The following is a 12,791-nucleotide window of genomic DNA, read 5'->3' as shown; positions in this document are numbered from 1 at the left end:
GCCCCTCACTGCCTAGTGTGAATGAAGAATGCCTTTAACTGATAGTGCTTTCCTAATATGGAGGCTGGTTTAGTTACTACTGTGAGGCTCCACAAACCAACTGTTGGGAAAAGCTTAAAAAAAAAAAAGAAAAGAAAAGAAAAGAAAAAACTTGGCAGATTGACCTGGCATTAAACTAAATTACAGGTACAGTGGTGACATCTGTAAAGGAATCTGCCGGTACAAGTAACCGAATGTTATGTGCCATGCACAATAAGAGGGAATGCATTATTCAAGTTTGTACTAATTAAAGAACTATTTTGTTGCTAAGAATCAGTGTATTAAAAACATACGTTCTTATTAACTGCGTTCCCAAGAGTTAGAAAGATGAGAGGTGGCTCTCAGGTTTCAGGGACCTATTATTAGGTGCTCAAAGTATTTTCTTAATCACATGCATTTTTTAAGAGAAAATTCAGAGTCCATATTGCATAAACAAGGCCTGATTGTGAGGTTTTAAATGGCTATCTTTGGGTTTTCTTTTCTCCGTGTTGCTTTCCCTTCTGACTCCACCAAATTTCATTTCTTGGAATCTGTACCTGAACCAAAGTTAAACATCATAAAGAAATTTGCTCAGTAAAAACAGAATTTATTGACTGAAGAGCATTTTTACAGTGTATTCTGGTTTTTGCAAGTCCTTGTGGAAAATCCCCAGTGATTGGGTGGTACTTAAAGTCTTAAATATGCACACTGGCCAGGAAACTTTCAAAAGATGAAGAGAGGGAACAAAGGGGGTGGGGAAAGCTGGTGTATCTAACCCACCGATGTGATGTGTTGTCATCAAAAGAACAAAAAGGCAGCTTTTATAGGCGGCCCTGCTTCTTGGATTCACCATCCTGTCTCCTTGCACCCTGCCGGTCCCAGATCTCTGCCCAACAGTGGGACTCTGTGTCTCTGCCTTGCTCCAGCAATCCTTCCTGTCTCCCCATTATTTCCTCACTGTTGCACTGCCTGGATATTTGCTGATATCCTCTCCATCTTCTCCGTCCTCCCAAACCCGCTTCTCAAGACTTTTCTCTTTGATGCCTGTTTCCTTCTAAAGAGTCGTTTATTCGAGTCACTTCTTCACCTTATTTTTTCATGAAGTCATTGTTTCACAGAGCCCTTTTCTTTTTTTAACTTGAAATGCCACAGACACAAAACACTCTCATAAGTACCTCTGTTTCCCTAGCAGTACATTATTCTTGTAATCTATAGTTCTAGATCTTCTTTTACTATTACCCAGCTTATGCATGTAAATGATTTCTACTCATTAGAAGAGATTCAAGATCACTCTTTCTTTTTTTACAGTTCTATATGCTTTCTTGGTTGGATAAGAATGAAATAAAATTACCATTAATTTGCCAAGAATTGCATACTCCCATGATAATGTAGAACACATGGAAATTTTCAATCATGTATGTGCAGCAGAAAATTCTGAGAGCCGTTGCTGAGGCATGCTACTCCTTCCTATTCCAACTAAATTTATTCTATATTCTGAAAACCCATGGAGCACAATTATACTCTGAAACATACAGGATCAACCTGAGTTAGGTGACAATTGTTTTGTTTTGTTTTTCTGAAATTCAATATATGATGAACTGAGTATTTTTTCCATAAATTGTATATAATTCCATAACTTAAAATGCCATCTCTATGCAAATTCTTTGCAAGTCATTACCTTAAACCCACTGTTCTTTCCAAACCACAGATGGAAATTCCAGTTGCCTGATGACCACCTCCACCTAAGCCCTCATCCAAGCCTGCTACTCCTATGGATTAGAGCCTATAAAAATTCTTAAGTACAGTGCGGTCCAAATGCTGTGTTTGAGGTGTTGAGGATGGAGGGATGCATGCCATCTGAGATGGTGGAGAAAAGCTTCACTGAAAGGTGTTCATTAGATTTGATTTTGAAGCATGAGCAGAGGATCCCCAGGAAGTCATTTCAAGCAGAGAAAAAGAACGCGATAGAGGCAGAATCACAAGGACCACAAAACCATTGCCCTATTTCCTTTCTCTCTGTCAGTCCCTAGTTCAGAGTTTCCCACAAGGTTTCATTGACCTTCAGATTCATGTCCTTAGCTCCTGAATCTTCCTCAGCCCACCCATTGCCCACAGAGATTCAGCTCTAACCACTCCCTATCAAGAACTCTGGAGGCAGCAATTTAGTTGGAGAGTTCTTGCCTTCCACACAGGAGACCAGTATTCAGTTCCTGGCCAATGTACCTCCTAGACAGCCACTACCCATCTGTCAGCTGAGGCATGCAGGGTGCTGTGACACTGGACAGGCATTAGCAGGACTTCCAGAGTCACCTACTTCTGAAAATCAGCCAAGGAAAATCCTATGGATCACATCAGTCAGATCCCCCTGCCTGGGTTGGGCTCTCTCCAAGGCAGTGACCAATAACAGCATCAAAATCCCATGTCCAAAAAGTGTATTAGGTCAGCCAGTGATGCTTCAAAGTCAGATATTGTTGTCACCATTATTGATCTTGTGGAACACCTCGTGGGACCAGAGCTATAAAGTTTTTAGAATCACCACAATGGACAAACGTGGTGATAATGAAAAAATGGGTATGTGGAAGACCAGCGTCTGTCATCAAATTGAGTGCCATTTTGGTGATTTTAATTTGCCACAGGTCAAATTTTTAAAGGAACAGATCAAACTAGTGGAAGGCTGGGTACCTTTGGAGATAATGATAAAATTCAACAGGTTGACAATAGATTTTAATGTAATAGTAGAAGCGCTGAGCAATTCAAAGGCAAAACTCATGAAAATAAGTGAAGATAAAACTAAAATCAGAAAATCTCCAAGCAAACCCTTCTCTGAAGTAAGTGATTGATGAGTGCAAAGTTATTATAAAAGCTTTATTTATATTAAATGCTTCTCAACTGATACAAACCTTCATGAAATAAAAGAAGAGTTAGAAGACAAAGTACTAAATATGCAGATGAAAAGCAAATTGCACAAAGCATATGAAGGATCAATACGTGCTGTGTTTGATAACATTGAATCTGCTGAGGAGTTTATAGAAATTCCTGGCAAGATGTACAAAGACACAGACCTGCTAATACTTTTTAAGGAAGATTGCTCTGCAAAATAATGATAACAATATTGAAGAAAGAAAGTAAACTAAAGTGGAAGTGAGATAAATAAGGGCAAGAAGGAAACCAGAAGTTGGCAAGAAGATGCGGATATGAAATCTCTAGAAGAAAAGATGGGTTGCTTGCTGAAATTTGGGGGTGACTTAGAAGATTAGATCCATAAAGGAGATTTGCACATCTTTTTCTCAAATCATGGAAAAACAAAGCAGGTAGACTGTCAGAAGAGCAAAAGAGGGAATTACTCTGTTTAAAGGAAAAGCTGAAGAAGTACTGGATAAAGACAAGGATACAAGTAATGGGAACCTACTGTTAGAGAGGACTCCTGGTGTGGCACTGTGACTTAATGCACTAGATTTCAAGGTCGGTTTGAACCGTAAGGTTGGTGGTTCAAGCTCACCAGCCGCTACTCGGAAATCCTATACAGGATTGCTATGAGTTGGAACTGACTCAATGGCACTTAACAATAACAACAGTTAACAAAGAAGTAACATAGAAAGTGCTAGAAGGAAAAGTGAAAGATCAAAAAGAATGTAAGACAAAAGCTCTCAAATTCAAAGGAAAAGGAAAGGGAAATAAAGGAAATGTACAGTTTCAGGGCAAGAAAATGAAATGTGATAATGATGATAAAGGTGATAAATATGGTACAGCTAGACCAGTTCAACAAGCAAAAGAAGAAACACAGAACTGCATCAAAATAACCAAAAATGGTACCAAAGATCAGTAATTTAGTAACCAATTTTTAAATTCATTTCAATAAGGTTTAAATCTACTTTCATCTTTGAAGAGTTTTAAAAGGAAAACTGAATTAGGTCCACTTCAGTGACCGCTTGTAAGAAAGGAAAATTGTTTTGTTGTTTCATTTGTATTGCATTGTTTTCTTATCAATAGACATTTTTTTCCCAATATATAGCTCTGTGTTATCAGCTGACTCAAATTTCAAAATGAAGGTTCTTCCACTAGATTACCTTTTCAATATGACAATGTATTTGAATAAACTAATACAATTATGCTATATCTTTAGACATATTTTCAGAAAGGGTCAGTCTCTGGAGAAGGGGATCATCCTTAGTTAAGTAGAGAGTCAACAAAAAAGATTAAGACCCTCAAAAAGATGAATGGACACAGTGCCTACAATAGGGTCAAGTATCTGTGAGGCTGGCGCAGGACAGAGCAGTGTATCGTTCTGTTGTACATAGGGTCACTGTGAGTCAGAACCAACTCAATGACACCTAATAACAACAGCATTAAAAAAAAAAAAAATTCTATATTTCAGTCACACCTAAATATTTGCCATTGTATTGCTTCTCTACTCAGAAAGCCCTGTGTTTGCTCTACTCTGTGAAGCCTCCTTGAGTCCTTCAGGCAAAATTAATTGTACTTAACCTTTGGTAGTGGTGGCTATTTGCCATGGAGTCGGTTCCAACTCATAGTGACCCTGTACAGGGTTTCCAAGGCTGTAAACATTTATAGGAGCATCTTTTTCCCACGGAGCAGCTGGAAGTTTCAAACTGCTGACCTAAAGGTTCGCAACCCTATTTGTAACCACTACGCTAGCAGAACTCCCATAAATGGAGTCCTGGTGGCGCTGTAAGATAAGCACTAGACTGTTATCTGAAAGATTGGCTGTTCAAATCTACCAACTACTTCTTGGGAGAAAGCTGAGACTTTCTGCTTCCGTAAAGATTTAAAGTCTCAGAAATGCTGTGCAGGGTCACTATGGGTTACTCAACTCCATGGCAGTGGAATTGGTTTGGGGTTTTAATTTAAGCTGTCATACCATATAGCCCTTGATACAGTCAGACTTGTATTATATTTAACTGTCTACTTGCTCATCTCCCCCACCAAAGTAAACTTCTTGAGAACAAGAACCATATATTACTTATCTGTACTTGTTTGTACTAGGATCTCTCTTTGGTGCCTGACACAGAACTTTGTATGTGGCAGGTTTTCCCTTATCACCTATTGAATTGAACTGAATACGTGGTTACTGAATGAAAAAATTACACATAATTTTATCTACATAATTATAGCTAAGCTGATACAGGTGGGTACTATGCAATTGTTTTTGTTCCCAAGTCTCAACTTGCTGTTGAATCATTTGTAGATTTCCTGACAGATTATTTTTTATATTACTAAGATTTTGTGGTGTGAAAAAATATGATCAACAATTTGACTTTCTATAAAAGCAATTCCTTCATTTTGTAATCTGTGTACCATAAAGTCTTAGCTGTTCATTAGCCTTCCTTCCATCTTTATGAGTAAAGCACGCAGTTGTATTTTAGTTTTATGGTGGTTTTATCTTGTACCCCTTGCTGTCAGGCCTCTACACTCAACAGGAAGCATGTTATTCACACACAGGTGATAAAAGTTACACTACAGACAGATCTTGTACTAATATTATGGATCACGCTATAACAAATTCTCAATAATTTCTGCATGCACACTGGATGATTTTACACAGCTAGTCATATATATGAGTCCTGGTGTGGTGCTGTGGGTTAATGTGCTGGACTGCAAAGTTGGTTTGCACTGCAAATTTGGAGGTTCAAGTTCACCAGCCACTTATTGGAAACCCTATACACGGTCAATATGGGTTGGAACTGACTCGATGGCACTTAACAACAACAAGAAGTCATATATTGCATTAAATCTTCAACATGTTAAACTTACCTGCAATGAATTAAGCCATGGATAATACTATTGCTTCTATGTGACTATATATAACTCCCTTTCCCCCACCAAAACCAACCACCAAATCAGTCACTGTGGAGCTGACTTCGATTCATGGCGAAACCATGTGTGTCAACAGAACTGTACTCCACAGGGTGGTTAGGGCTGAGTTTCCAGAAGCGCATTGCCAAGCCTTTCTTCCAAAGTAGCTCTGGATAGTTTAGAACCTACAGCTTTCCAATGAGCAGCTAAGCACATTCACCATTTACACCAGGCCAGGGATTCTTCTACTAGGAAAAAGAAACTCATATTGCTATTAAGGGAGCTGCGTGGCTTTATAGGATAAGCACCAGACCATGAACGACAAGTTGGCAGTTCAAGCTCCATGAAAGAAAGATGAGGCTTTCTGCTCCCAAAAGACGAACAGCTTCGGGAACTATATACAATATCGTTATGAGTTTTACCTGATTTGATGATACTTAACAACAACAACAATGTGACTACACTGCTGCTAATTAAACATAAATGAAGAATTAGAGAAATTTATTTTACCTTGCTTCATTTCCACGGTGGAGAAAATCAACCCCTGAACATACATTTCAGTTCTCCACTTTGGGGCTCCTTAATGGGCTGGCACTTCTTGAACCCCATGAAGGGGTCACTGACTCTCTGACTTCCGTTTTATAGGTAATTCCCAATTGGTGTTCAACCACTTAGGTCTCAATTTTACTTATAGATCAGCACTATGCCTATGGAAAGATTTAATATTGATATGTATCTTCATGTTTTATTGTATAGGCAGTTGGCAATGCTTTTTAGATTTCAAAATAAAATCAAGTGCAACTAATTCTGAACAGAAAATGAAACAATTAATAGCTATGCAGTGATTAGATCCATATTGTCCATTCCAAAGAGAGGTGACCCAAAAGAATGCAGAAATCATCTAACAATATCATTAATAACACATAAAAGTAAAATTTTGTTGAAGATAATTAAAAAATGATTGTAAGAATACATCAACATGGAACTGCCAGAAATTCAAGCCAGATTCATGAGGACATGAAAGAAGGGATATCGTTGCTAACACCAGATGGATCTTGACTTAAAGCAGAGACTCCCAGAAATATGCTTACTTGTGCCATATTGACTATGCCAAGGCTATTGACTGTGTGGCTCATGATAAACTATGGCTAACATTGGGAAGATTGTGCATTCCAGAACACTTAATCGTGCTCTTGAGAAACCTGTATATAGACCAAGAGGCAGTTGTTAGAACAGAACAAGGTGATACTGAGTGGATTACAATCAGGAAAGGTATGCACCAAAGCTGTATCCTTTCACCATACTTATTCAATCTGTATGCTGAGTAAATTATCCAAGAAACTGGATTCTATGAAGAAGAACATGGCATAAGGATAGAAGGAAGACTGATCAACAACCTGTGATATGCCGATAATACAACTTTGCTTGCTGGAAGTGAAGAGGATTTAAAATACTTACTGATGAATATCAAAGACCACAGCCTTCAGCATGGATTGCATCTCAATGTAAAGAAAACAAAATCCTCAAAACTGCACCAATAACATCATGATAAATGGAGAAAAGATTGGAGTTGTCCAAGACTTCATTTGGCTTGGATCCACAATCAGCACTCATAAAGTGGCAGTCAAGAATTAAAAAGTCCTCTTTAAAGTGTTCACAAACAAAGATATTAGTTTGAGGACTAAGATTTATCTGATCCAAGTCATGACTTGGTCAATTTTCAATTGCCTCATATTCATGCGAAAGTTGGACAATGAATATGGAAGACGGTAGAAGAACTGATGCATTTAAATTATGTTATTGGAAAAGAATATTAAAGGTACCATGGACTGCCTGAGGAAGAAACAAATATGTCTTGGAAGAAGTATAGTTGGAATGTTACTTAGAAGCCAGGATGGCAAGACTCCATCTCTCATATTTCAGGTACATTATCAGGGGGGACTAGTCCCTGGAGAAGGACATCATGCTTGGTAAAGTGGAGGGTCTTCAAAAAAAGAGAAAGACCCCCAACGACATGTATTGGCACAATGGCAAGAACAATGGGCTCAAAGGTAAGAGCAAGAGCAATTGTGAGGATGGGACAGGACCAGGCAGTGTTTCATTCTGTTGTGTGTAGTATTAATATAAGTTGAAACCATCTTAAGAGTACCCAACAACAACAAGGTGTTAATTGAAATATGGTTTTTAATTTTGAAACCCTCTCTCTGTTTTCAACAATTAAAATGATCATTTTTTTCATTGAATGTCAAAAACTAATGATTAAAGTGTCTGGCATATTAACCTGAAAATTGAATAGATTCAAATGAAGAACTTTGTTTCAAGATTGAAAATACAACTCATATGCTTCAATCATAAATCTTATTGTTTTTAATTAATTATCACAGTCACTAGTGACCTAGTCTCTATATATTTAAGATCATTTTTAATTCATTCTGTTTGAAATATTGAATTTCTTTCACTGATTAATGAATAAATTTGTTATTCGAAACTAGTATCTCCCATTATAGATCAGAAGGAGCTTTGGTAGGGTAGTGCTTACGAATTGGGCTGAGAACTGCAAGGTCAGCAGTTCGAAACTACCAGCTATTCCATGGGAGAAAGATGAGGCTTTCTGCTCCCATAAAGATTTACAGCCTCAGAAACCCCTTACAGGGTCGCTATGAGTTGGAACCGACTCCACAGCACATAACAACAGCAACAACAATTATAAATCAGAATTAAGTTTCTGGTTTCTCAAACAATGTATCAAATTTGAAAAGTGTGTCTTTTTCCTAAAAGTTGTAAAGTGCCTTCAAGTCACTTCCAACTCATAGCTCCCCTATGTAGGGTTTTCAAGGAGTGCATGGTGGGTATGAACTGCCAACCTTGCTGTTCAAAGGGACCTTATCTTGCAGTGCCACACCAGGATTCCTTAGAAGTAAGTGTTTGAAAATGTCTTAAAGAGCATTACTTCCAACATATACATTGTCTTCCAGTGATTGCAGAGCCACTTTATCCAGAAATCCTGAAATTGTGATTGTTGCCTTGTCCCTTGTTCAGAAACACAGGGGAGAAATTCTATAGCTTGAAATGAATTTTTGGCCTTTGAAGCAAATTGCTTCATTTATCCAAGAAGTATTTTATTACTATTCTATGAATAGAAAAAATAACCAAACTATTCAAGCAAAGTGTGAGGCAAGGTACTTGTCCTCAGAGAGCGTTTTATCATCAACAACATGAAGCGTAGCAGACAACCAGAACTATGCAAGTAAAGGCTGAGTAGGCATGGAAGCTAGCGAGCAGACGTAAGCTCATTTAACCTGTGTGGCACTGTGAGATAAGCACTCACTGGCCACTCCTCAAAACCCTATACAGGGTCCCTGTGATTCGGAATGACTCAAAGACACTTAACAACAATAACCACTGGCTTGGCTGGAGGGATGGAGGGGCCAACGATCAACTTTTCTCCACTGCTCTTGACTTTATTTAAACCAGTAGTAACCTTATAGTACAGGGTAGAACTGGGATTTAATAGGCATTTTGTTGTTGTAAGTGCTGTCGAGCCAGTTCTGACTCATAACGACCCAGTCAGTATAGGGTTTCAAAGGAGTGGCTAGTGAGTTTGAACCACCAACTTTGTGGTTAGCAGTCCAGTGCTGATCCTACAGCACCATACCAGGACTCCGTAAGGGGTACAAGACTGTAAATCTTTATATGAGCAAATAGCCGCATCTTTTTCCCTAGGAGTGGCTGGTGGATTTGAACCCCAGATCTTACGGTGAGCAGACCAAACTTAGACCACTCTGATACTAGGGATCCTTAGATATCAACAATTTGCAGCCAATTCTGGTGTTTTCAAGGATCAAAGAAACAACCAATAGGATTGCAGTCGAGTTGTTATGTTGTGGCATAGTGATAGACACAGAGTTGAGTGAGGGGAGTGTGGACAAGGAGTGAAAAGTGCATACTCTAGTGTGGTGGGATAAATCCTTGGATTTAGAAAATGGTTTGCCCTGACTAATAGCCTAAAGATTGACTGTTCTAATATACCCAGCAGCACAGCAGAAGAAAAAGGCTGATCATCTATTTCCATTAAAATTGTTCTTGTTGCCAGGTGTCATCAACTCCTATGCACAGCAACTCTGGATGTCCAACAGGATGAGATTCTACCCAATCCTGCTCCATCTTCACAATCATTGCCATGCTTGAGCCATGTTGTTGCCACTTGTCCATCTTGTTGAGGGCCTTTCTCTTTTTTGCTGACCCTCTATGTTACCAAGCATGATGTCCTTCAGGGGCTGGTTCATCTTGACAACATATTCAAAGGAGCATTACAGTAGTATTCCTTCCAAGATAGATTTATTTGTTCTTCGTGCAGTTCAGATATGTTTGATAGTCTTCATCAACACCACAATTCATATGCATCAATTCTTCTCCAGTCTACCTTACTCGTTGTCTAGCTTTCAGATACACATGAGGCAATTGAAACTACCATGGCATGGATTAGGTGCACCTTAGTCCTCTAAATGGCATCCTTGCTCTTTAACACTTTGAAGAGGTCTTTGGCAGCAGATTTGCATAATACAGTACAGCATTTGATTTCTTGATTGCTGCTTCCATGGGTATTGATCATGATCCAAGTAAGATGAAATCCCCTTGACAACTTCAATCTTTTCTTCGTTTATCATGATGTTGCTTGTTGGTGCAATTGTGATGACTTTTGTTTTGTTTTGTTTTTTTTATGTTGAGATGTAATCCATACTGAAGGAAGTACGTTAATAAGTGCATCAAATGCTCTGCTTTCAGTGAGCAAGGTTGTGTCATATGCATATTGCAGGTTGTTAATGAGTCTCCTTGTAATTCTGATTCCAATTCCATCTTAGTATAGTCCAGCTTTTGGTATTACTTACTCAGTATACAGATTGAATAAATACAATGAGAGGATACAACCCCAACACAGGCCTTTCCTGATTTTGAACTATGCAGTATCCCCTTGTTTTGTTTGTCAACTGCCTCTTGGTCTATGTACAGGTTCCACATGAGCACAAGTATGTGTTCTGGAATTGTCACTGTTCACAATGCTAGTCATAATTCAAGATCCAAGTAGAATGCCTTTGCATAGTCAACATAAGTAAAAATCTTTCTGGTATTCTCTGCTTCCAGCCAAGCTTCACCTAATATCAGCAGTAATAGCCCTTGTTTCATGTCTTCTTTTGCACCCTGCTTAAATTTCTGGCATTTCACTGTTGATGTACTGTTGCACCTGTTTTTGAATTATCTTTAGCGAAACTTTACTTGCCTGTGGTATTAATATTGTTGTTAAGTGCCATTGTGTCGGTTCCGACTCATAGTAACCCTGTATAGGGTTTCCAAAGAGCTAGCTAGTGAGTTTGAACCTTGAAGTTCAAACTGACCTTGAGGTCGAGTGCTTATCCTACAGTGCCACACCAGGACTAAATATTAATGATATTGTTGGATAATTTCTGCATTCTTTCAGATCACCTTTTTTTTAAAATGGGAATAAATGTAAATCTCTTTCAGGTGGTTGGCCAGATGGCTGTATTCCAGATTTCTTAGTATAGATGAGTGACTGTTTTCAGTGTCCTTTTGTTGAAACATCTCAATTGGTATTCCATCAATTCCTGGAACCTTGTTTTTCTCCAATATCTTCAGTGCAACTTGGACTTATTCTCTTCAGTGTCACCAGGTTTTAATCATATATTACTTCCTGAAGTGATATAACATCAATCAATTCTTCTTGATACTCTATGTATTCCTTTCATTTTCTTTTGATGCTGTAATATTTTGCCGATAGAATTCAATATTGGAAATCAAGGCTTGAATTTTTTTCCTAAGTTCTTTCAGCTTCAGAGATGCCAAGTGTGTAAGTGTGTTTTTCCCTTTTGGTTTTATAAATCCAGGTCATTACAAATTTCATTACAAAATTTTATTTTGTCTTCTCTAGCCACACTTTGAAATCTTATATTCAACTTTTTTTTTTCTTCAATTCTCCCATTTGCCTTAGCTATTCTACATTAAGAGCAAGTTTCAGAGTTCCTTCTGACATCCATTTTGGTGTTTTCTTTCTTTATGATGTACTTGATGCAAATTTTAATAATAGTCATATTAACTGGTCTTTCTTGCATGTATATGGATGTTATCCTATCACTGACAGTATTGTACTTCAGGATAGATCTTTAAATATTCTATTTGAAATCAATATGATGCTGTTTCCCTTCATTGTTTTATTCCTGGCATACTAGACCATCTGACTATTCAACACAAAATGGCCAATACAAATCTATTTTAAATAAACAATGCCTAGGATATCGATTGTTATATGTACACTTTCACTTCTGATTCTTACTTTGCACATTCAATGTTCTGATTATCATTAGATGTCTATTTATCTTCATTTTGAGTCATAGCCCATCAGAAAATGAAGTTCTCAAAGCTTTACTCCATCCCCATCATTAAGGATGATTCTATTTGGAGGTGGCAGCTTTTACCTAGTCATATCTTGAATTCCTTCAAACCTGAGAGGCTCGTCTTCTGGCACTATATCAGACAACATATAACTATTATTCATAAGATTTCCTATGGAAATTCCCCTCTGTAACACACAGCGTTACTATGAATTAGAAAAAATTTTACAGCCACCAATAGCAGCATTGGGTTTGAGTTCATGCTCTGTACTTACCACTGTGCTAGGTGTCTGGATCTGAGTTATGTTGTTGTTGTTGTGTGCTGTGGAGTCGGTTCCGACCCATAGCAACCCTGTACAGGATTTCCGAGGCTGTAAATCTTTACAGAAGCAGAAAGCCTCATCTTTCTCCCATGGAACCACTGGCAGTTTCGAACTGCTGACCTTGAGATTAGCAGTCCAATTTGTAACCACTACGCTACCAGAGCTCCGAGCTATACCCCAGATTAATTATCTGAACTCAGTGAGCTCCTATATATGAGACACAAGCACTTAT

At 38.2% G+C, this 12,791-nt stretch overlaps 1 pseudogene; it reads left to right on the top strand.

Annotated features, from left to right (window-relative positions):
- The first annotated feature begins 2,558 nt into the window (after positions 1-2,558).
- On the top strand, positions 2,559-3,844 carry LOC102816486 (annotated as a pseudogene).
- The last annotated feature ends 8,947 nt before the right edge of the window (positions 3,845-12,791 follow it).

The sequence above is a fragment of the Chrysochloris asiatica genome, unplaced genomic scaffold (assembly GCF_000296735.1).
Source record: "Chrysochloris asiatica unplaced genomic scaffold, ChrAsi1.0 scaffold00063, whole genome shotgun sequence".
NCBI lineage: Eukaryota > Metazoa > Chordata > Mammalia > Afrosoricida > Chrysochloridae > Chrysochloris > Chrysochloris asiatica.
Note: the sequence above shows the minus strand (reverse complement) of the source record. Positions and strands in the feature narration are given on the sequence as shown.